Source organism: Microcaecilia unicolor, chromosome 2 (assembly GCF_901765095.1).
Source record: "Microcaecilia unicolor chromosome 2, aMicUni1.1, whole genome shotgun sequence".
In the NCBI taxonomy this organism is placed as follows: Eukaryota; Metazoa; Chordata; class Amphibia; order Gymnophiona; family Siphonopidae; genus Microcaecilia; species Microcaecilia unicolor.
Window position 1 is genome coordinate 257,135,327 of NC_044032.1, and position 23,484 is coordinate 257,158,810.

At 45.5% G+C, this 23,484-nt stretch overlaps 1 pseudogene; it reads right to left on the reverse strand.

The window, feature by feature from the left end:
* The window catches only part of LOC115462006, a 45,048-nt pseudogene extending 22,143 nt beyond the window's left edge, over window positions 1–22,905 (reverse strand).
* Between the last annotated feature and the right edge of the window lie 579 nt (window positions 22,906–23,484).

The following is a 23,484-nucleotide window of genomic DNA, read 5'->3' on the forward strand; positions in this document are numbered from 1 at the left end:
ATAATCCACATGGACATTGGATACCATAAATACAATTTCTAGTGTTACAGTCAGAGAAATCTCTCAGTATGTAATCTTTATCAGAATGAGGGATCTTAAGTGATTGTACCTACATTGCAAATTTACGATATACACAATGATTGCATATATTGTGGCCAACCCTATCTTCTTCGCTAACCTGTATTTCATCTCTCCTTAAATTTAAACGCTCTCCCAAATTAGCCCCTCTGGAAAATGCAAAACGATGAGGATTTCTTAGAGATTCATGAATACCCAATATGGGCCAATGTTTTTTAATGATGTGTACAATACTATTGGACATCTGAGTATAAGGGAGAACACAAGTCAGGGGAGGTTCTTCAATTCTACGATTATCAGATTCACACCACTCATTGTGAAAATTAAACGCTCTTTTAGTGGCTTTTATTAACACTTTATGACGATATCCTCACTTAGCAAACCTGTCAACCATTTGCTCTGCCTGATTTTTAAACTATTCCCGAGAGCTACATAGCCGACGAATATGTAACAGCTGACTTGCTGGAATACTATTTTTTAACATTTGCGGATGGTGGCTCTGATAATGCAATATAGTATTTCTGTCAGTTTCTTTACGAAACTCTCTAGTTGAACAAAAAAAAGCCTCTCTCCCATTTGATGTTAACCTCCAAAAAATTAATTTCATGGTGGCCTATATGTTGCACAAATTTAATGTGTGGACTAATGGTATTCAGATAGGTCAGAAATTCATTCAACACACTCTCTGTATCACGCCAAATAAGAAGTATGTCGTTTATATACCTTAACCATATACATACTCCTTGAAAGTACTTTGATGTATATATGAAACGTTCTTCCAACAAATCCATATATAAACAAGCTACTGTAGGAGCCACAGTAGCCCCCATGGCCACTCCTTTGACTTGATGATAAAAAGTCTCTTTAAATTTAAAAGAACTTTGAAGAATGACCATTTCTGCCATCTTTTTCAGTAGTTTAACTTTTGGTGCTGATATAGGTAGTAATTCAAATGACTTTCCAACCAAATCTACTGCCTCATTTTGAGGAATATTTGTATATAACGATGTAACATCCAAAGTTACTAAATTAATCTGAGCGTCATCTGAGATTTTTATCTGTCGCAATAACTGTAATAGATGTCCCGAGTCCTTCACAAAAGATTTAATATTCTTCAGACATGGATGAAGATGGAAGTCTAGGTATTGAGATAATGGTTCAAATACCGATTCGCAACCAGCGACTATTGGGCAGCCAGGGGGATCATTCAGATCTTTATGAATTTTAGGGAGAAAATAAATTATAGGTATTTTCGGATATCGTTGAAATAAATATTGAAATTCACGAATAGAAATAATACCCTCATCCACTGCTTGCTTTAGCAAGATGTAAATTTCAGCTTGAAAATGTTCAGTGGGATCTCCCTCAAGAACTAAATAAAACGTTATATCATTTAATTGTCGTCTTGCTTCCTTTTCGTAGTTGGACCTATCTAGGACTACGACCCCTCCCCCTTTATCCGCTCGTAGTATAACAATGGATATGTATATATATATTAACCATTGTAGAGTTTAGTTTCCCTAATAAAGGTTTCATTTACTTATTATGAATCTAAAAGAATCCACGGTACTTATTGGGTAGTCTGTGTCAGTGAGGCAGGCTGCAAATCCATAGCAGTACATCACATAAAATTGGGGGGTTTAGAGAATACCTGTCTAGTTTTCCGGTAGGGTGATATCTGTTGGAATATTTCTCGATGTGTTTGTGGTTGATGTTGTACCCAAAATGGTTACTTTTGGCTGCGATTTGCTGAATTATTTAATAAAAGCTATTAAAAAAAATGATAACATAAGATCACATCCAAATCCCGCTTCTCTTTTATGCACTGAAGTGCTTCACCCCCAAACTGTACCATTCCCTCTGGTTTTTGTATTCCGAATGCATGACATTTAATTTTTAGCATTAAATCTTAGCTGCCATATTCTGGACCATTCTTCCAGCTTCCCTAGGTCCCTCCTCATGCTATCCATGCCATCAGGGTGTCTACCCTATTGTAGATTTTGGTATCATCTGCAAGGAGGCAAACCTTACCAGACAGCCCTTTGGCAATATTGCTTACAAAAATGTTATAAGGAACTGGCCCAGTAACTGAACCTTGTGGCACACCACTGGTAACATCGTTTTCCTCAGAGTGAGCTCCATTTACCACTACCCTGTGTTGCGTTCCACTAAACCAGTTTCTAACCTAGTCACTTTAGTACCCATACCAAGGGTGCTTAGTTTATTTATAAGTCATCTATGCAGAAATGACGTCAGAAATGACGTCAGAAGAAGGTGGGACACTGAGCGAAGGGAAGACTGACACGTCGGGGCGGGGGAGCGACCCCTCCTTCTCACTAACGCTATGCTGCCGCCGGACAGAGGTAAATTAAAAAAAAAAAAAAAAGGAAAAGGATCTGGGGAGAAGAGGGCGGGTAGTGTAGCGATTGTTTTCTGGGGGGGGGGCAACTGCAGGGGGGTGCCAGAGACCCTAGGCACGGCCCTGGGCAGCAGCACAGCATTGCAGCACTGCCACTGGGCCCCTCTTGGAGGCCGGGGCCCGGGGAATCTTGCCCCCTTTCAACAGCCGTACTCAAAGGGTCTGCACTAATAAACAATCAAGGCAGAGGCGCGGGACCGCGACTCTCTGCCTGCCGCTACTGTTTCCTGTACCAATCCTGCCTCTTCTGAGGTAAACTTCCGGGCCGGCACAGGAATCAACAGCTGCAGGCAGAGAGCCGCAGTCCCGCACCTCTGCCTTGGTTATCAGCATGGACCTGGCGAGATGCAACTGTAGGGATTGTGCTGCATGGTGATTGTTGTTTACAGTAAAGCTGTTGCTGGACTAGAGGTACGGCTGCGAATGAAAGGCCATGCAGCTGCATCTACTGCCAGACCAGCACCGTTTGGAGAGTTACAAAAGACTGCATAGCTATGCCCCAGCAGTACCCTCCCCTCCCTATCCCTTTAATCAGCCCCTCCAAAGGACACAGATATTATCTTGATTTTTTTCTACAGTATCCTCCCCGTCCCTTTAACCAGTCCCTCCAAATGACACAGATATTACCTTGATTTTTTTTTACATTATCCTCCCCTCCCCCTACCTACCCACCTATTCCAGACCTCCTCCCTGCTCCCCCGAGCCACTGGGTGCCCTCCCGGCACATACCTGAAGCCACCCTGGTGGTCTAGTGGAGTCTTTGTGGCAGGAAAGATCCCCAGTTTTTCCTGCCCGCTGCCGGCGCTGACCTTCTTGCTGCCACATTTTCTTTAAAATGGCTGCTGAGACTTCCAATGGCACCCTCGCAAGACTTCAGTGAAAGTCTCAAGAGGCCGCTGCTGAAAGTCTCAGCAGCCATTTTTAAAGAGCAATGCGGCAACAAGGGCATTGGTGCCAGCAGCGGGCAGGAAAGACTGGGGATCTTTCCTATCCCAAAGAATCCCCTAAGGAGTGCACCCTGTGGCTCAGGGGAGGGGAGGCAAGGAGTCGGATCGCGGCAATGGCAGGGAGCGGGAGGGAGCGCTGTAATGGAAGTGAATTTTAAAGATTGTTTTTCATCTCTGTCTTGACCGACCAGTGCACTCGGGGTCTGTATTGTTGATTAGAAGTAATTCTGTTTAAAAATGATTGTTTAACTTTGATTGTGTGAAAATAAGTTGGAATGCATAAGATAAGACACAGCTCTAATTAATTTGGTATGTGAAGGGGAGGATGGCACTTGTTTTCCAGGCCCATCTTGGCCACCTGGACTTGGAGAGTATGTGACCACGTTCCCACAGTATGGCTTGTTTACCTAAACAGAGAAGCATACTGTAATTTTCCCTAGCTCAGAACTCATGTTCCCTAGCTCTGAACATGAGTTCTGAGCCTAATAAAAAGGGGAGTTTCTTTCAGTGAAAACGGGAGCTCATCTGTGAGTAACATACATACTACACAGAGGATCTGTTCCTGGTCTAAAAAGCTCCTGGCTTTTGCTGTAACGGGCCCCCCAGCTGATGATAAGAGCCTGGATGATGTAAGGACCAGTGATGATTGTATGTATAGTGTATTATTGCTTCTTTTCCTGGTCTAAGAACTCTTAGCATTGCTTAGACGTAGAGACCAGTGATGTAATGATTGTTGATAGCTAATCATTGTGTTTATATAGCTAATCATTGTATATACCTTAATCACTGTAGAATTTAGCACCTCTAATAAAGGTTTCATTTATCTAATACGAATCCAAAAGAATCCACGGTAATTATTGAGTAGTCTGTGTCAGTGAGACAGGCTGTAAATCCATAGCAGTACAAGCGCCTCAGGGCCCCTGGAGACATGGGGCCCTGTGCTACCGCTCCTGTCGCCCCTGCCTAAGACCGGCCATGTATATCACATCTAGCAGTCTCCCTTGGTTCAGCTCTCTGGTCACCTAATCAAAGGAATTATTCAAATTTGTCTAAAAAGACCTGCCTCTAATTAAATCATGCTGCCTTGGGTCCTGCAATTCACTGGTTTCCAGAAACCTTATTATCCTCTGTTTTAGAAGCGTTTCCATTAATTTACTCGCCAAAGAGATCAGACTAACCAGCCTGTAATTCCCAATCTCCTCTCTACTTCCGCTTTTGTGGAGATGGACCACATCTGTCCTTCTTTTCTCCTGTCCTCTGGGACCACTCCCGACTCTAGAGAAGCACTGAAAAGATTAGCCAGTGAAGCTGGCAGAACTTCCCTAAGTTCTTTCAGTACCCCACCATTGCTTTCTCCACTTTTAGTTTAGCTAGCTCCTCTCAAACACAGTCCTGTGAAAATTGTTCAAGGTCTGCTTTACTTCCATTCCTATTTGTGTTTGTCTTCTGCAGTCCTACTCCCAGCCCTTCATCTGTGAATACATATTTGCTAAGCAATTTAGCCTTATCTTTATCAGCTTCTATGAATTCCTCTCCTTCATCCTTGAGTTTCTCAGTGCCAGTTTTGCACTTCTTCCTATCACTAACATATCTAAAAAAAAATGTCTTGTTTGAATATTTTTTTCTTCCATTCCCATCTTTGCTTCCCTGACTATTTTTACCATTGTCTATCCGTTTCCACAGGATGAAGCTATCGAATTTATGATGGACACTCTAGATAAAAACTCCCGGCCACATTGTATCCCTACAGATTTCATTATTGGATTAGCTTTCATAGCTTAGAAGAAAACTGTAAATTTTTTTTTTTTAAGATATCCCCTTCTCTAACAAATCTTTATATGGGAGCATTTGAATGAACGGGTAGATTGTTCACCTTTTTCAAAACAAATGTAGTCATGGGTACAAATCACTGATGATGTGTTCATGCTTTGGGAGGACCCTAGGAATCATTGATTGGTTGCATTAATTCATGCCATCCAGCTGTTCAATTCACTATAAATCTGATCTTTTTACAATACCATATTTGGATCTGAAAATAGTTAAGCAAGTTGATCAGTGTTTCAAAACACAGTGCAGGTCTTTATCTGTCGTCATTTACTATGTTACTAGTCATTGAAAGCCTTTATTGCTTTATAGGAGTTTGCATCCTCCCTGTGATGAGTTTTTACATTATCAAAGAAACAGTACTGAGAGCACAGAATATAAAAATCAGAGCAGAGATATGCTCAAAAGATTCCTGGATCAGGGCTACCCAGATAAGATTGTAAAAAAAAAAAAAAAGCTTATAAAAATGCTTCACATTGTAGTATGGGTGATTGGTTCTGCCTGTCAAGAAAGATTTTATTTGTATTTGTAACTCGCTTAGGTGATAAGCGGGATATAAATTAAATACAAAAATAAATATAAATTACTTGTGTGTTGCAATATAATAAAGATTCTTCAAAAGTTAACTAAGTCATGGGATAGGAGGAAGTGTCCTATTGTGGATTAAAAACTGGTTAAATGATAGAAAACAGAGAGTAGGATTAAATGGTCAGTATTCTCAACAGAGAAGGGTAGATAGTGGGGTTCTTCAGGGGTCTGTGCTGGGACCTCTGCTTGGCCCAGGAAACGGAGCAAATTTTTGAAGCAAAAATAAAAAGTTTTCCCCAGAGTCTTCTGGTGTGTGAAGCACCGTGCATGTGCAGATGACTTCTCGCCCGTCGCGTGAGCATGCCCCTTAGTTAAATCAAAAAACATACAACAAACTAGTAACAATGAGGTGGGCGGGTTTGTGAGAACAATCAGCCTGCTGTCCTCGGAGAATACCTGCTACAGGTAAGTATCTTCGCTTTCTTTGAGGACAAGCAGGCTGCTTGTTCTCACATGTGGGGTATCCCTAGCATCCAGGCTCACTCAAAACAACGAACATTGGTCAATTGGGCCTCGCAACGACGAGGACGTATTATAGATTGACCTAAAACCATAAACAACAGAGTGCAGCCTGGAACAGAATCAAAATAGGTCTAGGGAGGTGGAGTTGGATTCTAAACCCCGAACAGATTCTGCAGCACTGACTGTCCAAACCGACTGTTGCGTCGGGTATCCTGCTGAAGGCAGTAGTGAGATGTGAATGTGTGGACTGATAACCACGTTGCAGCCTTGCAAATCTCTTCAATGGAGGCTGACTTTAAGTGAGCCACTGATGCGGCCATGGCTCTAACATTATGAGCCGTGACATGACCCTCCAGAGTCAGCCCAGCTTGGGCGTAAGTGAAGGATATGCAATCTGCTAGCCAATTGGAGATTGTGCGTTTTCCGATGGTGACTCCCCTCCTGTTGGGGTCAAAAGAAACAAACAACTGGGCGGACTGTCTGAAGGGCTTCGTCCTCTCCATGTAAAAGGCCAATGCTCTCTTGCAGTCCAAGGTATGCAAACTGCTTTTGCCAGGGCGGGTATGTGGACAGGGAAAAAATGTTGGCAAGACAATTGACTGGTTCAGATGGAACTCCGACACCACCTTTGGCAGGAACTTAAAGAGCGTACGGAGAACTACTCTGTTGTGATGAAACTTGATATAAGGTGCATGTACTACCAAGGCCTGAAGCTCACTGACTCTACAAGCTGAAGTAACAGCCACCAAGAAAATGACCTTCCAGGTCAAGTACTTCAGATGGCAGGAATTCAGTGGCTCAAAAGGAGTCTTCATCAGCTGGGTGAGAACGACGTTGAGATCCCATGACACTGGTGGAGGTTTGACCGGCGGCTTTGACAAAAGCAAACCTCTCATGAAGCGAACAACTAAAGGCTGCCCAGAGATAGACTTGCCCTCTACACGGCGATGAAAAGAACTAATCGCACTAAGGTGAACTCTTACGGAGTTGGTCTTGAGACCAGACTCTGACAAGTGTAGAAGGTATTCAAGCAGGGTCTGTGTAGGACAAGAAAGAGGATCTAAGGCCCTGCTGTCACACCAGATGGCAAACCTCCCCCATTTGAAAGAGTAACAGCTCTTCGTGGAATCTCTTCTGGAAGCAAGCAGGACTTGGGAGACACCCTCTGAAAGACCCAAGGAGGCAAAGTCTACACCCTCTCTGACACATCATGTATGCATCAGAGGGGCAGTACAAACAGGGCCTCCACGAGCGGATAGGGTCAAAGGCTGAGTGTGCTGGTGCCAGCCGAGTCTTGTACTGATTGATCGGGGTCCCGGACTCTCAAGCGAGGAAACAGGAGCAGTGCGAGAAGGACTTTGGAGGTTAAAAAAAAAGGTGCAGGTACGCCATACCGGCACTTACCAGCACAAAAAAAGCACTGGCCAGCACCTGCATAACCCCCTGCTTCTCCCCAATGCCATGCCCTGTACCACCCCTGACCTGCCCACTTTTTTGTTGGGTGGTTTGTTGTGCTATTTAGCAGCATTCTCCAAAGGATCTCATCAGAATATTAAACAAAATTGGTGTCAGTGGAGAACCCTGTGGAACAGCACATTTATTATTTATTACATTTGTACCCCATGCTTTCCCGCTCATCGCAGGTTCAATGCGGCTTACATAGTAACAAGAGAATACAATCTATAGTAACAGAATCAACAAAAGGGTTATGTGATAGGACAAATGAACAAGGAGTAAATGGGCTAGAAGAGGTATGACAAAAAGGATAGGGATAGGTAAGGTGGTGGAGTGATTAAGGAGAAGATGGGAAGAGCATGGAGGGTAAGAAGGTTGGTAGGAGATATTTTCTGAGTCATTGTAGTTAATGGTTATTTGAACCGTTAGATAGACGGTTTGCTTATGTTTGTTTACGATAGGTCAAGTCACTTGGGTAAACCTGTTTGAATAGATGGGTTTTCAATAGTTTCCTAAAGGGAAAATATTCATTAATTGACCGAATGTATCTAGGTAGAGCATTCCAGAGTTGGGATCCCAGGAAGATCCAAGGGTCTGTCAAAATATCCTTCATTTGTACCCATATCCAATCTTATAAGAACCCTTTTTAGTATGCAAAGCAGTTGTACTGGAGACAGTCTTCTGTGATTCCAAGACTGTGGGAAGAACCACAAAAATCAGGCCTTTCCCACAGAATTCCCAATGATATCAGCATGGGAGATGGAGCAATGGTAGAAGTAGCCCTAGCATACTGCAATCCTGGAGGCTGTCCCTTGTGTCTCCAGAGGAAGGGAAGAGGCATGGTGCAGTCCCGTTCATTGCTCTGTCTGTCTTTAGTGGGAGTGGGGGGGGGGGGGGGTATTGTGCAATGTGGCACCTTAGGCCACATCCTCTTTGTTTGCTTCTAGCAAGACTGTCATGTTTTGAACCCTAACAAATCATAAAGTATGACAGTCTGACCAGAAACAGAAAGTGACAATGCAGCCTGAGATTCATGCTGCTGATGTCCTCTTTTCCCTCCTCCTGTGACAGAGGGTGCATGAGGTATAGAGGGGCAAAGGTTGGGGCAGGGGGGATAAGAGAGCTTGTCTAGGGCTGGAAGGGAGGGTATAATGGAGAGCTTGTGCAGAAATGGGATAGGGTTAAGGGGGAGCTTGTCTAGGATGGGGAGGAGCCAAAGGGAGAGAATGAGTGAGTGAGCATGTTGGGGGCAAGGGGAAAGCAAGTGAGAACTGGTGGGGTGTGAGAGAATTGGGAGATAGGTGAGTAAAGGGAATGGAGGAGCTGTGGGGAGAGAGTGAAATCATAAGAGACTGTCCAGAGAGAGTGGGTGGAATGAAGTGGGTATGGAGTACGCATGAGAGAAAGAGGTCGGTGTAGGGAAAAAGAGGTGTGAGCTGATTGTCCCTATCCCTGGATACCCCTCTCTTTCTCCCTCTTTCCTACCCTCCCTTATCCCCTTGTTTTATTTCCCTCCTGTATTATCTGACTCTCATTATCCTTTCCTCTCTCTACCCCTCTTGTCTGGAATTTCTGAGATCTACTTTGCTCTGTTGTGATTCTCCCCCCCTCTATCTCCATCCTCCAGATCTCTTCTCCTTCCCCTATTATCTATCCCCCTATTCCTATCCCAGCACCAGTAACTAGGATTATATATCTAAATGTCCATTGTGTAAGTTTAATTAAAAACGGATCTTTGCAGGTTATAGTACATCCATATTAATAAAGCATACCAAACAGAACCAGCAGATGGAAGCAGAGAGCAATTAGTTTGCTGACACACCCTATATAAGAGCCTATTCCAGTGGTTCTCAAACCTGGTCCTGGAGGCACCCCAGCCAGTCAGGTTTTCAGGATACCCACAATGAATATTCATGAGAGACTTGCATGCACTGCCTCCACTGCATGCAAATCTCTCATGAATATTCACTGTGGGTATCCTGAAAACCTGACTGGTAGGGGTGCCTCTAGGACCAGGTTTGGGAACCACTGGCCAATTCAAACTTCAGCTCGTCTGTATGCTTATAATTAAACCTAGTAGAACATCCCCCCCCCCCCAAAGGGGGAAATAAAGAAACTTGGCACACAGTGGGGCTCATTTTCAAAGTACTTAGACTTACAAAGTTCCATAGAAACCTATAGAACTTTGTAAGGCTAAGTGCTTTGAAAATACGCCCAAATATATACTAGAAAATGACTTTATACATAAAGTTAGAACAACAATAACAACAAAGGCAACAGGGAAATATTTGCACATTTATGAAAATATGCCATGTAATTGTTGCAGATTTTTGAAAACTAGAATCTGTGGATACAGTATTCTTTGACCTAACTCCTCTTTCTTCCAGCTCATTCAGAACCAGTCTGCTGTACCTGCAAACTTTGGAAGAAGGAACTGGGGCGCCTCCGTACTGATGCAGTTTATACAAAACAAGATTGTGTTGAGGGAGGTTGCCTGCTATGCTTAAGTTAAGTGTTCCATTTCTGTATAAACATTTTTGCAGAAAGAGTTTTAAGAAGATTGATGAAAAAGTGAAAAAAAAATGAAATGGAAGAAGATTGGAAGCTATTTTGGTATCAATTATTCTCCGAGAACAAGCAGACCAGCTCAGTGGCGTAGCCAGACTGCCAATTTTGGGTGGGCCTGAACCCAAAGTGGGTGGGCACAAAAGTTTCTCTCTACCCCCTTCCCCCAGCAAAATGTAGTCACACTCAGATACATTTGTCACACAGGGTAAAGTGCTGCTTTTCAGTGCATCAGATTTCAGACAATTTATTTAATAGCCTAATCCTTTTTCAGTGAGCTTTCAGATGCCAAAACCTCCTGCCTCAGGTCAGTATAATGCTGTTACGGTATCCTCTCCTGACCTAAGGAAGGAAGTATTGGTCTCTGAAACTTTATTAACACCATATTACTTTATCCTAAATTAAAAATACAATTATTTTCTTTACCTTTGTTGTATGGCCATTTACTTTTTCTCATTGTGTTGCTCCCAGTCTCTAGATTCTGCTTTCCTTCGTTTTCGCTTAACTCTTCTGCCAGGTCATTTTTCTCTCCTTTTTCTTTGCTTTCTTCAATATTTTTCTGCCTCTCTCTCTCTGTCCAGATTTAATTCATTCTTACTATCCATTCTTTAATTTCCTTCATCTACTTATGGCTTTTCATCTTTTTCTCACCCTTGTTCTCCCCATGCCCCTTCCTATTATTCTCCAGTCTTTCACTACTCTCCTTTTCCATCCAGCAGCTCTCTTCTTTCTCTCCCCATCCTTCCAGTGTCTCCCCTCTCTCTCCCCATCCTTCCAGTAGTCTCCCCTCTTTCTTTCTGCATCCTTCCATCCAGTGTCACCTCTTTCTCCCTACCCTTCCACCCAGCGTCTTCCCTCTTTCTCTCCCCATCCTTCCACCCATCTACCCTCTCTCCTGATCCTTCCATCTAATGTCTCTCTCTCCCTCCTTCTAACCAGTGTCTATCTCTCTACCCTTTTCTGTTCAGTGTCCCTTCTCTCTCCACATCCTTCCAGTCTCGCCCCTTTCTCTCTGCATCCTTTCATCCATCTCCCCCCATCCTTCCATCCAGTGTCTCTCTTCCTATCCATCCGTTTTCCCTCTTTCTCTGCCATCCTTCCATCCGTTTTCCCTCTTTCTCTGCCATCCTTCCATCTGTTTTCCCTCTTTCTCTGCCATCCTTCCGTCTGTTTTCCCTCTTTCTCTCCCGATCCTTCCATCTGTATTCCCTCTTTCTCTCCCCATCCTTCCGTTTTCCCTCTTTCTCTGCCATCCTTCCGTCTGTTTTCCCTCTTTTTCTCCCGATCCTTCCGTTTTCCCTCTGTCTCTCCCATCCTCCTATCTGTTTTCCCTCTTTCTCTGCCATCCTCCTATCTGTTTTCTCTTTCTCTCCCCATCCTTCTGTTTTCCCTTTCTCCCCAGTCCCCATCCTGCCATCCGTTTTCCCTCTTTCTCTCCCCATCCTTCTGTTTTCCCTCTTTCTCTGCCATCCTTCAGTCTGTTTTCCCTCTTTCTCTCCCGATCCTTCCGTTTTCCCTCTTTCTCTGCCATCCTTCCATCCGTTTTCCCTCTTTCTCTGCCATCCTTCCATCTGTTTTCCCTCTTTCTCTGCCATCCTTCCGTCTGTTTTCCCTCTTTCTCTCCCGATCCTTCCATCTGTATTCCCTCTTTCTCTCCCCATCCTTCTGTTTTCCCTCTTTCTCCCCAGTCCCCATCCTGCCATCCGTTTTCCCTCTTTCTCTCCCCATCCTTCCGTTTTCCCTCTTTCTCCCCAGTCCCCATCCTGCCATCCGTCTTCCCTCTTTCTCTCCCCATCCTTCCGTTTTCCTTCTTTCTCCCCAGTCCCCATCCTGCCATCCGTTTTCCCTCTTTCTCCCCAGTCCCCATCCTGCCATCCGATTCAGGCCCACCCGATTCAGGCCCGCCAGCCCCAGCTACAAACAGAAGAAGCGCTCAGCTGATTGAGCTGAGCGCCGCCACCAACGCTAAAGACGAGAAAAAAATGTTTAAAAAAGAAAAAGCGCGGCACCGCAAGCAGCCTCGAAGCATTGGCTGCTGGCTTTGCAGGCTCCTCCCGTCTCTTACGTCACTGCCCCTGCTTCGCTCCAGGGGCAGTGATGTAAGAGATGGGAGGAGCCTGCAGAGGCAGCAGCCAATGCTTCGAGGCTGCCTACGGTGCCGCGCTTTTTTTTTTTTTTACATTTTTTTCTCGTTGTTAACGTTGGCGGCGGCGCTCAGCTCAATCAGCTGAGCGCTTCTTCTTTTTGTAGCGCCGGCCCTGCTGCTCAACAGGAAAAGCAGCAGTGGCCGGCAATGGGAGCAGTGGGAGTGGGCGGGCCAGAGCTGAAATTGGGTGGGCCTGGGTGGGCTAAGTCTCACATGTGGGTAACATCATCCATGGTGCCCAGTGTGGAACATTGTCCCGTGTACTGTTTCTTTAAAAAGCTTGAGGCAGCACTCCCACAACGCTTGTGCAGGTGCCTTCCTGCCTGACTTGTGAGCATAGGACCAATTAGTATTTTTTCATCCGTGGTGAGAGGAAAGCACGTCTTTTGTGGCTCCTCTGTTATACCTTTTCAAGTGTTACTGGTGCCTTCCCTCATAGAGTATAGTGAATTTTATTTCTTTCCCATTCAGGGTGTGAAAGATTACAAGAAGACCTCATGAGACTGGGGGATTGGGCGTCCAAATGGCAGATGAAGTTCAACGTTGACAAGTGCAAAGTGATGCATGTAGGAAGGAGGAACCCGAATTACAGCTATGTCATGCAAGGTTCCGCTTTAGGAGCTATGGACCAAGAAAGGGATCTGGGAGTCATTGTGGATAGGACGTTGAAATCTTCAGCTCAATGTGCTGCGGTGGCTAAGAAGGCGAACAGAATGTTGAGTATTATTAGAAAAGGGATGGAAAACAAGCATGAAGATGTTATAATGCAGTTATATCGCTCCATGGTGCAACCGCACCTGGAGTATTGTGTTCAGTACTGGTCATCTCATCTCAAAAATGATATAAAGGAATTGGAGAAGGTGCAGAGAAGGGCGACAAAAATGATAAAAGGGATGGGACAACTACCCTATGAGGAGAGGTTAAGACGGCTAGGACACTTTAGCCCGGAGAAAAGGCGACTGAGGGGTGATATGATAGAGGTCTAACAAAATAATGAGTGGGGTAAAGCGGACAGATGTGAAGTGTTTGTTTACACTTTCTAACAATAATAGAACCAGGGGACACAAGATGAAATTAGAATGTGGTAGGTTTAAAACAAATTGGAGATTTTCTTTACTCAGCGCGTAGTTAGACTCTGGAACTCATTGCCGGAGAAGGTAGTGACGGCAGCTGGCCTTGCTGAGTTTAAAGGGGGTCTGGACAGATTCCTGAAGGAAAAGTCCATTGATCATTATTAAATTTTGGGTTTTTGCCAGGTTCTTGGGGCCTGGATTGGCCGCTGTCAGAGACAGAGTGCTGGGCTTGATGGACCTTTGGTCTTTTCCCAGCGTGGCAGTGCTTATGTACTTATGGGATTTGTTTCCTTGTTGTCCCCTTATTTTCTTAGTCACTTTTGCCCTATTTTAAGTTTTCCTTATTTTGGTGGTGGTGGGGGGGGGGGGGGGGGGGTCACAAGGCCTGAGCATCGGCCAGGTACTATCCCTTGAATTGTTTAGTGATTTCACCCTTTTTACATCACCATAGAGTCATATAATTTAGCTGTCACTCTTTTCCCTTCCATGTCATCGAAGGTTCCCAGTGGCTTAAAAAACTATGCTCAGTGCAAGCGGACCATCTCTGGTGCTGACAACCATTCCTGGTATATCCAGTGTTTTGGGCCAGACCACAATTCTACTAACTCTATTCTTGCAAGAAAGAACATATAAATTCAGAAAGGTTCAAAAAGCGAAGATTTTTTTAAGCCAGGTCTGAATTGTCAGCATCGTCGGCACTTGCACCACCATCAGGAACAACGGTCCCTATGGCTACTAGACCTCTATCAGACACTGGGAGTGGACACGCATCGAGTAGGTCTCCACCTGCCTCAATGCTGGCCGCTGTGCAGGACCCCTGGGACCGGTGAGTATCGGACACAACACCGAGGAGACGGGAGGATTAAATGTTGTCCTTGTCAGCACCGAGGGGTGCTGATGCTCAGCATCATGCGAAGGCCAAGAAGCACAGGAATCAATCCCCTTGCCAGGAGAACTGCTCCCCCTCTACTGAAGAGGTGCCTACATGTAGGTCTCCAAGTAGCTGGGACCCGGTACTCTGGTTGACACCAATAATTCAGCAGGTTGTCTCTGAACTGATGCCCCAGCCATTACCAGTGTCTACTCTCGATGAGCGGATCCAGGTCATGCTCCAAGAGCACTTGGTGGAGCTTTTATAGCAGAGTTCATTGGCATCAGGGGTACTTGTGCCAACCAGTCCTCTACCACCTGCCTCGCAGGGCCCTCAGCCTGTGGTGAGGTCACTGATGCTGGTACCACACACGGTATCAGCTTCGACAGCTGCCCATGTGGGTACTCCCTCAATGTCGGTGGAGGAAGTTTCGCTAGAGTCGAGTGTGGCACCTGCATCATGAAGCCATTATAGGCAGGGACAGCCCTCCCATGAAGAGTTTTTTTTGCTGATTTTGATATAGACTGCTCATAGGCATCTGGTAATGATCCAAGGTACTTCTCAGAGGAGGTGTCCTGTGTTATTGCATCAGACCCCTCCCCACCAGAGGAGAGGCAAAAGTCTCCAACAGAGTCTCTCCTTCTCTTCCAATTCAGTTGGAGATGGAGGACAAGCCCAGGGCTGAGATGTTTGAGGTCCTGGACTACAACTCTCCACGAGAGGCTGTGACTGTCTTACTTCACAAGATCTTACGTGATGTTCAGATGAAGAATTGAGAGTCCCCTCTGTCTGTCCAAGTCCTCCCCAAAAAGATTGACACCATGTATCGGATTCAGAATTCACCTGGATTTGATAAGCTGCAGTTGCCTCATCATTCTGTGATGGTGGTATCCGAGTTTAAACAGGCCAGAAGTTCCAGAGACTTTGACTTGGTGCCCCCAGGCAGAGAAGCTCGAACCCTGGACTCATTTGAGCATAAGATGTATCAGGCCTCAATGCTCATTTCCCATATCTAGTCATACCAGCTCTACAGGATCCTTTATTTGCAGTCCTTTGTATGCAGTATGACTGATTTGGCAGATTCTCTCCCCCCGGAGCAGACCGAATCTCTTCACCAGTTGGCCAAGCAGCAGAAGACTTGTCACAAATTTCCAGCCAGGGATGCACCATACCTTTGATGTTGCATCCAGGATCTCTGCACAGAGTATAGCAATGTGCAGACTCTCATGGATGCGTGTCTCCTTAGACTCGGTGGTCCAGCAGAGATTGGCGGATGCCACTTGCCATGGAGATAACCTTTTCGGAGAGAAGGTGGAAGAGATTGCAGACCTCATTAAGAAACATACTAGTATCATCAACGCTCTTTCCTGTTGGACACCTTCTGCTTCTTCCTCTTCTAGGAGGTGGGGAGGGCACAGTTTAGCCCGCCTCCCACAGCCGCCGACCCCCCACCGCTTTTGACACCCCCTGCCTACCGACGACACCCCCGCCGCAGCCAGGTAGGTACCTTTGCTGGCGGGGGTCCAGTCGAAGTCTTCTTCAGCACCGGTCAACTCCAGCGCCTTCGCTGATGATGTTTCTGACTCCTAATGTCCTGCGTGCACATCCTGTATGTAACCCCGTTCAGGACGTCAGAAACATATCATCAGCGAAGGCGCCAGAGTCGACCGGTGCTGAAGACTTCGGCTGGCGGGGGTTGGGGAACCGCCAGCAAAGGTACCTGGCGGCGGCAGTGGGGGAGGCGGTGGCGGGCGGGGAAGGGGGTGAAAAGTAGAGGGGGCCAGGGCTTAATCTGTGGGGGCCCATGCCCCCGTAGCCCCACCTAGCTATGCCCCTACTCCTTACAATCACAAAGTCCCTCAGTACTGGTCTAGGCTCAGGTTGCAAGACAGACTAGCATCGGACGCCTTCCTCCTGCACTGGGGATAGGTCTTCTGTATGCGTATTTTGATTTAGAGGATTCAGGAGTTGAACAAAAGTACATAATCTGTAAATAGAAAGCCCGATGAACTGGGAGCATTTTATTCCTACGTAATACCCCATACCCCCGCATCTCCTGAATCCCACACCTCCACTTCCCATCCCATCAGTATCCTCCCATATCTCTTGTGGGGAAAGCTTTGCTGCAACTCAGACAAGACCGGGGAATCATGATCGTGATTGCCCCATATTGGTCCAGGCAGATATGGTTCCCACTTCTTTTGGAGTTATCCTCCAAATAACCACAGAGATTGGATTGTTTTCTGACCCTCATCACGCAGAATGAGGGGTCTCTTCTACACCCCAAACTCCAGTCTCTGGTCTTCACATCCTGGATGTTGAAGGCTTATATTTCCAAAGCACTTACACTTATTGCATTTATTTTATTGCATTTGTATCCCACATTTTCCCACCTCTTTGCAGGCTCAATGTGGCTCACAATACATCATGAATGGTTGAAGTGTGTAGAGAATTGACATATGGTATTACAGAAGGATCTTGGGTTACATGATAATGATAAAACATGATAGTAACATAACAAATAAACATTGTAAGACATGATAGTTGTATAGCAAGTAAACATTGAAAGACAGTTCTGGTTACATGTGGGAGGAGTTCACATGTGTTGATCTTTGTGGTATGTCTTGTTAAAGAGATGGGTCTTCAATAATTTCCGGAAGTTAGTTAGTTCATATATCGTTTTTAAGTTGCGCGGAAGTGCGTTCCAGAAATGTGTGCTCATGTAGGAAAAGGTTGACGCGTGCATTAGTTTGTATTTTAGACCTTTACAGTTGGGGAAGTGAAGATTAAGGAATGTGCGAGATGATTTTTTAGCATTCCTGGGTAAGTCTATCAAGTCTGTCATGTAGGCTGGGGCATCACCATGAATGATTTTGTGAACTAGGGTACATATTTTGAACGTGATGCGTTCTTTGAGTGGGAGCCAATGTAGCTTTTCTCGTAGAGGTTTAGCACTTTCATATTTTGATTTTCCGAATATGAGTCTAGCTGCAGTGTTCTGGGCTGTCTGAAGTTTTTTGATTATTAGCTCTTTGCAGCCAGTGTAGAGTGCATTACAATAGTCTAGATGACTGAGTACCATTGATTGTACCAGGTTACGGAAGATGGTTCTTGGGAAGAATGAATGGTCTTACTTTTTTAATTTCCACATTGAGTGGAACATTTTTTTTGGTTGTGTTTTTTGCGTGACTCTCAAGTGTTAGGTGTCGGTCAATGGTAACTCCGAGGATTTTTAGGGTGTCCGAGATTGGTAGGTTCAGTTTAGGTGTGTTGATGGTGGTGAATTTGTTCGTGTTATGTTGAGAGGTGAGTATTAGGCATTGGGTTTTTTTCTGCATTATGTTTCAGCTGAAATGCATGATGTGTAGACTCTGGTTGATGTAATTGGAAATTTCCTTTAAATCTTGTTTAAATGGGATGTAAAACGTCGTCTGCGTATATGTATGGGTTGAGGTTTTGATTTGATAGTAGTTTGGCCAAGGGTATCATCATTAAGTTGAATAAGGTCGGTGAGAGGGGGGATCCCTGTGGATCTCCGCATTCAGGTGTCCATGTGGCTGATGTAGTTGAATTAGATGTCACTTGGTATGAGCGTGTGGTTAGGAACCCATTGAACCAGTTACTTAGTAACCTATGGAACATCATTGCACCAGAACAGGAATGGCGGGTTAATTAATGGACACATATTCACAGAGTACTCCACTGATATATTTTTTAAAGAAAAACAGCAAGAAATGTCTTTAATGTTTTAAGGACACCATCCTTCTCAAATAAGCTAAGTGCTGTAAGATATATTTAAACAATTACAGACCTGTGTATTTCTATCATTTTGAAGGACTTTTGTTGAAAAAAGGTCAAGCAGGGTGGGTTTTAAATACATAAGTAATGCTGCACTGGTAAAAGACCAAGGGTCCATCGAGCCCAGCATCCTGTCCACGACAGCGGCCAATCCAGGCAAAGGGCACCTGGTGAGCTTCCCAAACGTACAAACATTCTATACATGTTATTCCTGGAATTGTGGATTTTTCCCAAGTCCATTTAGTAGTGGTTTATGGACTTGTTCTTTAGCAAACCGTCCAACCCCTTTTTAAACTCTGCTAAGCTAACTGCCTTCACCACGTTCTCCGGCAACAAATTCCAGAGTTTAATTATGCGTTGGTTGAAGAAAAATTTTTTCCGATTTGTTTTAAATTTACTACACTGTAGTTTCATCGCATGCCCCCTAGTCCTAGTATTTTTGGAAAGCGTGAACAGACGCTTCACATCCACCTGTTCCACTCCACTCATTATTTTATATACCTCTATCATGTCTCTCCTCAGCCGTCTCTTCTCCAAGCTGAAAAGCCCTAGCCTCCTTAGTCTTTCTTCATAGGGAAGTCGTATCATCCCCGCTATCATTTTAGTCGCCCTTCGCTGCACCTTTTCCAATTCTACTATATCTTTCTTGAGATGCAGCGACCAGAATTGAACACAATGATGTTTGGTAACAGTGTTCAGATTTAGTTAAGTGAAAACTTTCAGTGTGAGTCACTAAAAATACTATCACTCTGAGCACCACAAAATATAAACATTTTTTATATACTGAATATTTTTAGAGTAAAGACGCATTGGCATTAGTATTTTAAGTGATTATGATTTTTTTTAATAATAGGAAGTGTCACTAAATGCCTAGCCACCCACCCGGGGTTACCCCACAGACACTTAAGAGGGTCTAACCCCAACACAGCTCAGGTCCGCCTATACCTGCTGCTTGTGCTCTACACTAGCACCCTCCTTCCACCGACTGGGTCTCCTGTTCTCCAATTAACCCCAGTGATTTCTAGGTTACTGGAGCCACACTCCCAGTGGTCCCACAGTTTCCAGAAAGCACTCACAGACCCAACACACAAACCACCAGGATTCTTTATCAGTCCAGAGAGGCAATAAACTAAATATTGTTTATTGTCTTAACAATTGAACAGTGGAACAAAGTGCAATTAGCAAACAATAACAGGTGACTGAAATATGGATCAATTACAACACTAACTAAACATTTACATACTATCTAAACAGTACCTGGGAAGATCAGGACATATGATTCACCAAGCCTCAGCAAAGAGATCTGTCTCTCTTTTCTCCTGGGCTAAGACTGAAGCAACAGCCAGTACTACTGGGTAATTTCAAACTCTAGGCCAATCAGAGCCCAGTCAACAAGTTTTAAATTAACTTCTTCGCTGAGTGAAACTAAAAGAGGGCATTAACTTTTCTATAATGGCTTTAACATAAAACATGCACCACCTGCCGGCCAAACTACTGAAATGCACAAGGAGCGGATATTAGTTATCCGATCTCTTATATTCTTGTACACCACACCAGCATCCAAATGGAGGAACACCCCCAAGTACGTCAGGGGCCACTTGTTCCATGCAAGAGGGAAAACAGGCATTCTTCTACAAGGGCAATTCAAAGACAGCATCATCGCTTCAGATTTCTCAAAGTTAATCTTAAGGCTAGAAAAGGAGCCAAACTTGGATTAGCTCCACTAGAGTAACTATATCTGAAGATGCATGGTCCAAAAAAGCAACATGTCATCAGCAAACAAATTAATCTTGCATTCCAGAGTTCCTAGCTTTATACCTCTTATAGCAACAGCCTGACAGATCTTGCATGCCAAAGGTTCAAGTGATAAAACAAACAGCATTGGAGATAGCGGGCATCCCTGACTCATTCCTTGTTCTAGCATAAAAGAGGCTGTAAGCTGCCTATTAACTAAAATTTGCACCGTGGGGTTAGAGTACAGTGCCCGTATTCCCATTAGGAAATCACCCATAATTCCAAATTGGGGTAGGACCCAGAAAAAATAATCCTACATTATTTTGTCGAACGCCTTTTCAGCATCTAGGCTGCTTCCCCCCCTTGCCTGTATTGCACTCAATGCTCTCAGAATGTTGTAGGATGCATACCTACCAGGCACAAACCCTGTTTGATCATCATGCACTAGCACGGGCAGCACCCTTCCCAGCCTAGTGGCCAATATACTAGCACAAATTTTTTAGGTCCTGGTTTAAATAGGGAAATGGGACGATATGAGCCCAGAAGTTCCTTCTCTCTCCCAGGCTTGGGAAGTACTACGATTGTGGCATGCGCTATTCGCCCCACTCCCTGTCCTGGTGTGAGTAAACTTTTGCATAGTGCTTGAAAAGTCCCAACAATATGGTGACCCAGTGTTTTATAATATTCTAGGCCCAGCCCTTTCGCTAGTTTCAGGCGTTTCAACACTTGCTGTATCTCTGCCCCTGAAATCGGGCCATTGAGATTATCTAGTTGGGCCGCAGTCAGAGTGGTAAGGTCCAGCCCGCTAAAGAAACTATCCCTCCTCACAGTGTCACTACTCCCCAGTGCTTTTTTTGTAGAAAAAAAGGTGCCGGTACTCATTATGGGCGGGATCACCACATGACTCCACCTCTATTGTAGCCACACCCACATTAGCCACACCCCTTATACCAGCCATGGCGCATATAAACAGACATCATTGAAAATATTATACTAGTATAGGAGAAAAAAATAATGTGATTTTTTTTTTCATTATAAATAATTTCTGTAAGCTGTTACAGCTCCAGTATACCTAGTGCAAAATAAGACAGCAGATGTAAATTCTCAAATTGGACATATTCCAAACACTAAAATGAAAATAAAATGATTTTTTTCTACCTTTGTTGTCTGGTGACTGTTTTTCTATCCATATTGGTCCCGGTCTCTGATTCTGCTGCTCTCTATCTGTTCTCCTAACTCCGCTTCCAGGGCTTCCTTTCCATTTATTTCTTTACTTTCCTCCTTTCTTCTTAATTTCTTGCCCTCCATCCATCAGTAAAAGCTGGGTCCTCCTCCATGGAATTGACTGGAGGAGGTATAACGTGGATCCAGCTTTTGCCTATTTTCTCCATCCATGTGCAGTTTTTCTCCTCTCTTCCCTTTCCCTCATCTCCATCCATATGCATCTTCTTCTTTTTTCTTTTCTCCCCTACATCCATGTCCAGCACTTCTCTCTCCTCACTTCCATCCATGTCCAGCAATTCTCCTCTATCCCCTGTCCTCCCCTGCCATCCATGTCCAGCAATTCTCCTCTCTCCCCTCCCCTTCCCTCTCATCCATGTCCAACGATTCTCCTCTATTCACTGCCCTCCCCTTCCATCCATGTCCAGCAAATCTCTCTTCGCTGACCTCCCCTCCCATCCACGTGCAGCGATTCTCCTCTGCCCCCTGTCCTCCCCTGCCATCCATGCCCCCAGCCACATGCTAACATCTCCCCCTCTCTCTCACCCCAGGGGTCCAGCAAGTATTTTTCGTTCTTCCCTCACTTCTATTGTGTCTCCTCTTTGTAGGGTCAGCACTTCTCCCTCTTCCTTCTTTCCCCACACGTCCTGGCTCCTCTCTCTCTTTCTTGTCCTTCCAATCCCCATCCCCAAAGTCCAGCACCTCTTTCCCTCTCTGTGGCCCTTCTCTTCCTCATTCCCCTCACCGAATCTCTTTCTATGGTACTCCTATCCAGCACTTCTCTGCTTCTTTGCACTCATCTTGATGCAGCACCTCTGTCCTTCATTGACCTTATTCAGCAACTCTGTCCCTCTCTACCCCTCCTGATGCAGCACTTCACTCTCTCCTTGCTCCCCCCCATGCAATACCTGTCTTCCTCATTGCTCCCTCCAATGCAGCACCTCTCTCCTTCTTTGACTCCCCATGCAGCAACTCTCTCCTTCCTTACCCCCCCCCCCCCCCCCATGCAGCACTTCTCTCCCTCCTTCCAACCTCCCCCCATGCAGTACCTGGCTGGCTGCCTCCCTTGTCCCCCCCCCCCCCCCATGATGCAGTATCTGTCTCCCTCTGCTCTCAGCTTCTCCTTCGCCAATTTCTCTTTCTTCTTCTCCTCCTTTTCCATCTCCTTCAACAGCTCCTGGAACTTGAGACTACAGTGGTCCAAGTTGTAGCCAAATCGCTCCTGTGCCAGGGCTAGTAGTCGCTCCCGCCGGGCAGCCTCTACCCGCTGTTTCTCCTCCTGCTCCCGCTTTTTCTGCCGCCAGTCTTCCACCATCTTTGGCATCTGGGCCATGTTGGTGGCAATCAGCTTCTCTCTGGCTAGTTTGCTGCGCCGCTCCTCCTACTCCCGTTGCTGGATCCAGGTCTGCATGTCAGCGAGCGGCGGATACCACGTCTCCTCCTCCTCACGGATCTACCGGAGCTGGGTCGGGCCAGAGCTGGGCCGGATTCACGCCCGAGGCCGCTCTGTAGAGCCCGAATAGCTTCGCCTCCCAGCGGGGGCCCTTCTGCCACTCCGGGGTGCGCTTGTCCTGTGGGTCCGATACGTACATACCGTCCAGTTTCCGGCGCAGAGTTCAGGCGTGATACCGAGACACCAACCCGGCGACCGGCACCGCTGCGGACAGCCAAGAGCAACACAGTGGGGTCACGGTCACTGCCATCTTCCTGCGAGCTGCCTGATGAGGAGGAGGAGGGTAGGCTGCGTTTAATTGCTTTTTTTAAAGCAGTGTTAAGACGTCAGCAGGAACAGGCTGCTTCAGCCAATCCCAGGGGCCTTCCTTCTGCGTGTTCCGCCCCCGAGTGCTGAAAGAAGGCCCCTGGGATTGGCTGAAGCAGCCTATTCTTGCTGACGTGTTAACACTGTGGGTTCGCGCGAAGCAAGAGGGGAGGGGGGAGAGGAGAAACAGAGCAAGAGAAGAAGATGCCCAAAGCCACAGGGAACGCCGTCGACGCTGCCAGGTGGGGACCAGAGCCCAAAATTCTGACAAAAATAACCGGCTCTCGCGAGCCGGTGCAAGCCGGCTCCAGCTCACCACCGGACCTCACAAAAAAGGTGCCGGTACGCCGTACCAGCACAAAAAAGCACTGCTACTCCTTCACATAAAGGGCAGTGTAAAACTCAATGGCCTCTTCTTTGCTTAAAACAGACCCTGATTTGTCCTTTATCCTAGTAATTACTTGTTTTGGGGCTCTGTTTCGAATCAAATTTGCTAGTAACTTTCCAGCCTTATTCCCCCATTTGTGTAGCTGGAGTTTGTATA